Genomic DNA, 5,732 nt, shown 5'->3' with positions numbered 1-5,732 from the left:
CTCGTACGGAATGCGCGCTTAGCACACTAGCCGGTAACATTTCTGGACACTATACAAATGGCGCCAAAGAAGGTGACCTACCACATAGAAACGCTGAGACCAGCGCCGGCCCAGCGTCACACAATATGACCAAAGGAAATGAACTTGAATCCTCACAAAGCCTGCAGTGTCAGCGTCCATCAACGGACCAACAAGAAATGTTTCTTTTATAGTTTTTACGTCTAATTTTTCATTCTTGAGTAAAGAAAACAAGTCAAAGTGCCATCGAAAGGTCATTTTTTCTATTTTTACTTTTAGCGCCACCTATCTCGAAAGGAATAACCACAAACTTTTACATGTAGCCTCTGAGCTCAGAAGTTGTCTCAAACTTTTGAGGCCATGTGGCCTACTAAGACTACTGATAAACTTAAGGATAACGCTCAGAAACAGTTCGAAGAAATTCCGATAGTTTGCTGTCCAATTTTCTGAGAAACAAGCTAAGTCAAATGCAAGCATATTTTGAGAACTTGTGGGTCACACAGACCACAGTGACGACGTACTAGATCTGGGACGGGCGGCCACATACAGCAGCGACGATGCTTTTGGGTAGCGGGAGTCGCTGCCGGCCACGCGCTGATTGGTGCTCCGTTCATCAAACCGCTTTTGGCGTCGTCTCCGACGCTGCATATAACTGAGTCGTCCTGAAATGCATGTTTTGGCTATCATTATCGGTAGCGCTGATGCCGACAGAGATCATCCTATACGAAACACCAAAAAAACACCAGCAGAAATGCCGCATAGTTTTGCCCTAATGCATGCCATGGCGGCGTCTCGTGCAGCAAACAGTGAGACGCTGTCAAAACTTTTCTTCTTATTTACGGCAAGGTTGTTTCGTGACATGAGCCCAGGTCTTGCTGACTGCAGAAGTAGTATCTTCAGAAAAACACAGACACTACGCATGTGCATTGCTATGACGGCGCACCTGTGAGCACAAGGAATAGAATTTAGGCGTCGGCTGAGCTTCGGCTTCAAATGCATAGGCGAATTCGCTTTCTACGTTTCTACCAGAAGAAAGAGAGCTGTCACTATAATAATTGCGTAAACGTCAATACATGCTACGTATGTATAGGCATATGCTAGGGTATGGGCTAAGCTTTTCCCTCCGGGTGTTAAACTTGCGGTACCTCTTGTTTCACAATCACACATACCACACGCACTATTCCAGTGCTCGGTTGTTCATTGTGAACTTCTACTAAGAACCACTGACATACCTTGTGACTGCTTCTGAGCTCAATGGACTTCGCAATGTGTCTTTCTAAATCAGGCAGCACTACACTTAGTTGCACTACACGATTAGAGAAAGCAGCTTAATAATGAAGACAAGAAAAAATAAGCTCTCGCACTGAACGCTGAACTCCCTACATCAAGGTAAAAGTCAAGGCTTTTGAAAATAAGTTCACACAATCTCCCTTAACAGAAAATATGTTTGCTAATCGAGGCTGATGCCATCAGACACTGTTGTTTATCTATGCTCTAAAATGATTCAGTTGTTACTGATTGCATTATATATATGAATAATAAATTACACGAACTGTATATGTATATTATCTGCCGAAGTAAAATGAAGGGCACTAAAACTGATAAGAAATGCAATACCTCCTCACCATACCTAGGCGCACTCACTTTTGAGTCCACTCTCTAAGGCTCAGATGAAACCTTGAGTTGGAATGCGAGTGTGTCCGGCTGAGTAACGTTTTGCTGAGTTTGATTCCGAATGAATTTGGTGGAAGATGAAACGAATGAGTCCAGTGGTGAAACATTTTCGTCAGAGTGAGTCCAAGTGAGCCCAGCTCAGAAAAAGTTTGCTGAATCTGATACTCATTGTGTCAAAAGTGCAGAGTATATCTCTTAATTGAGTCTGACTGAGTTCCACCCTTTTTAGTTCATCTATGATCCCATAAACTCACCTTGAGCATTATTATCTGCCTTACACATATTCACGTTTACAATCATGTATACGCTCATATGTTACAATTCAGTATCGTTTGTACATTATTTTATGTTCATTGATCAGAAGCGTAAATTACGTGAGGGAGTATACATTGACTTACCCGCCAACTGTTCCAAGGATGCTCTTGATAAATACAATTGTCATTGTTTTCAAAAAAATGACCTTACTCGTTTGCAATCACTCATCACTCGTATTCCCAGGTACTATAAAAATGAGCTTCAAGAAGATCGCCGACTACACAAGATATTTGTTCAAAAAAGCATTGACACCTAGATCGAACATTCGAATTCTGGACTGACCGGCTCTTGAGTCGACTCACTCGTACTCTTTCAGACGCCGATTGAGCCATGAGTATAAGCCTGAGTGAGTACGAATGAAACATACTTCCTATGAGTATGATTCCGGGTGAGTCCAGTCGAAGAACATTTTAGGAGTGAAGCTCCTAAAGGCGTGCGTTTGTCTATAAATTGTATGTATGTACGTAAACGCCTATACTTCCACCTTTACCGATTACTTACTACTTCGTCCTCGCCAAAATTTCACCACGCCCATTACCGATCCGCCACTTCACCAACCATGAAACACTGTTTAGAAGCAGCCAATATGCACGCAAAATTGTCGTGTAATTGTATGTAGGTGCGCGTTAAAGTACCATAAATTGTCTCACTGTGTCCATCCCTTGTTTGTACGTGACCACCTATAGTTCCACCTTTGGAAACTACACTACTTCCTCCTTGCAAACATCTCACTTCGCCCCATCACCATTTCACCTCTTGACCGACCATAAAGTCGTTTTAATGAAGGGGAAACTTAAGCGAAGTGTAGCTACCTCTTACCAATAATAATTGTTTTTATAAATAGATACAGTGTTTGTCACGTCTTTCATGGTGTAGTGGGCGATATTCGCGGGTAGTTACGGTTTAGCGATAAAACCCTCCTATGCTTCGCCTCAGTCATAATCATTCACTCCGTGAATATGCTGTAATTTTTTTGTGTGAGAGTAAGTCCTCGTGAGTCCGGCTCGCGAAAATGTTGGTGAGTGTGCGTGAGCTCCACTTCTTTTTGCCTATATACGCTCGTCACAAACTCGGTTAGAAATTAGTGAGGACACATTCCCTGCCCACGAGATATGCTGTGACTTAGTGGCTGTAGCATCAGCAGTCTTCTGAACAACTTCAAATTTCGGCTCAGCCGTAGAGGCGCCTTCGAGACTGAGAGGTGCGTGGTGACTTGGTGAGTTTTCCATTTTCGGAGGCAATTCGTCTTCCTAATAAAAGAACAGAAATCTTACAGTTTGTTCTCGAATCAAGTAGAAATGCAGCAATATATCTCAAGCGTACCATTTGAGTTAACCAGACATACTTTGGCATGCTTTCCCCTTTTAGAAAGCACGCTGTACACGTTGTGATGGTGTTTTTTCTATTTTCCTTCGCAGTACCGGAAAAACCATCGAGGGGGAAGAAGGCGCCGGGACGACCGATTACGAACCGTAGAATGGGTGTCAAGTTCACCACATTCGCAATCCCAAGATACGTTCACCTATCCACGATGCATACCATGACAACCATTACATGTCGACCATTTTCGGTTTCTTCTTAATGTGATTACATACATATTTCACTGAAGTATCCCTTCGCAACCATTTGCAGCGGTACTTCAGTCACAACATGAAGTGTGCTCATGCATTTACATGTGTCTCAAGGCTCAGAGGACGAACGAAAGCTCCTGACACATCTCATTTTGTTGAAAAGGAATAACAGATGACCTTAATCTCTACGGCGTGTCTGGACGCTGTGAACAAAACGCCACCAATAGCGTTCGTGTAAATCACATCAGGTGTTTTCTGTCACGCATGATTGGCTATCAAACAGCCTTGCTTATTGAAATCCGCAAACTGTTGTGTGAGTTTTATTGACGCAAAAAATTGTCAATTGTTCCCGAGTTTGTTCCGAAAAGCACAGATATTACTCAGTCATAACGCCGGCTTAGGGGGGGGGGCGCAAATTCATGAATCTCCTCGAAGTGACTTATAATGAGTGGGCGAAGCTAGGTCCTAAGGTCCATAATAGAGAATTTAGGTTTACTGTACGCAAGGTTGTACTTCTTCAATCTGCTTTGAGCTCTGTACGATATGTTTAAGTCTGCCTCCTACAGCATTAGTTTGCCGTGCGCAACACCCAAAACGTATACTACGCCTGTGCTTCAACAGGCTTGCCTTTTAGTGTTGCTTCGCGCAATCTCGTTAAAAAGGAAGAAACTAAATAAACACGATATAAGTCAACGCAACGCAAGAGTCGAGGCATATGAGACAAATCGATGTTTTCTGAAAATGAGTGGTGGTTTGGTGTGTTGAGGCCAGGTAAACTAACAGCGCACGAGTCATAAATGGCGAAGACGATCGCTTACTGCCAATATACATATATTAGATGCCTCAGAACTTTTCAAAACGGCGAGAGAAAAAAATAAAGTATCGAGCTGGTATAGCTAAACGCTAAATACAAGAATAGCCTCAGTGACAGCGACGTCTTCCCGCGCCAGCCTTCACGTGCCGTCAAAGCTGCTTTCATAATGTTGAGGGCACCATGTGCATTAAAAATCATCCAAGCTTCTTGAGACAAAAACGTGCATCCACACGCACGCTAAATGCACGACTAAAACTGACCTTTACTTTCTAACAGTTGGAACGCTTTTGCAGGCGATCATTATGACATCTTGTGATAAGGCACATGCAGCAACCACCACAGCCCCGCGGCGGTGGTCTAGTGGCTAAGACACTTGGCTGCTGATCCGCAGGTCGCGGGATCGAATCCCGGCTGCAGCGGCTGCATTTCCGATGGAGGCGGAAATGTTGTAGGCCCATGTGCTCAGATTTGGGTGCACGTTAAAGAATCCCAGGTGGTCGAACTTTTCGGAGCCCTCCACTCTGGCGTCTCTCATAATCATATGGTGGTTTTGGGACGTTAAACCCCACATATCAATAGATCAATCAGCAACCACCACAGTTCAAAGGGATGAAACACACGACACCCCGCACACAGCCCACAAATCCATCAGGGTGCTTCACGTCACCAACTGATTCAGTTGCTGCTTCGTTAGTAAGGTTGTCTGGTCGTCCAGCGTTGTTCTCCGGCATAGCGGTTATCACTATTCACTGAACCTGTTCATCTACTGGCTTCAGCTTACTTATTTGCGTTCCAAATCCACTGAAATGCACACTGACATTGTTGGCAATCGTATTGTTGTCAGAAGCAGCCATCTCGTCTGTTTCATTTCGGTAGTTCGAGATCTCACGAGAGCCGCCAGCAGGGTACGCAATGGCCGTAGCGGGCGCAACGTAGGTACACACGTAAGCGTCGCAATTTAGCCTGCGCGAACGCACGCATCTCTCTTAGGTTCAGCGCATGCGAACTCTTGCTCCCTCTCTCGCTTTGCGTGCGCTAGGCCGTTGCTTGCGCTAAACTAAAATTATCTAATGCTTACGTTGAAGTCGCCGACAATAGTATAAGTGGAACTGTGGTTTAGCTAAGATGAAATATATTCATCTTGAAGTATTTGAGCAGGTACAGTGTGACAAAAATAAAATACGTGAGCAAGTGCCATATAACGACTGTTCTTTTTTCTTTTTGAACGTACGTTCACTTAGAAAAATCCCTGAAAACGTGGCTGATTCCTCTTTGTACGCACTAATATAACGCGAGCATAGGTATAACAGTGCTTCATAATGAAATCTACAGAGTATCAA

This window comes from Rhipicephalus microplus, chromosome 7, assembly GCF_043290135.1.
Source record: "Rhipicephalus microplus isolate Deutch F79 chromosome 7, USDA_Rmic, whole genome shotgun sequence".
Classification (NCBI taxonomy): domain Eukaryota; kingdom Metazoa; phylum Arthropoda; class Arachnida; order Ixodida; family Ixodidae; genus Rhipicephalus; species Rhipicephalus microplus.
The sequence above is the reverse complement of the archived record's forward strand: the minus strand, read 5'-3'. Positions refer to the sequence as shown.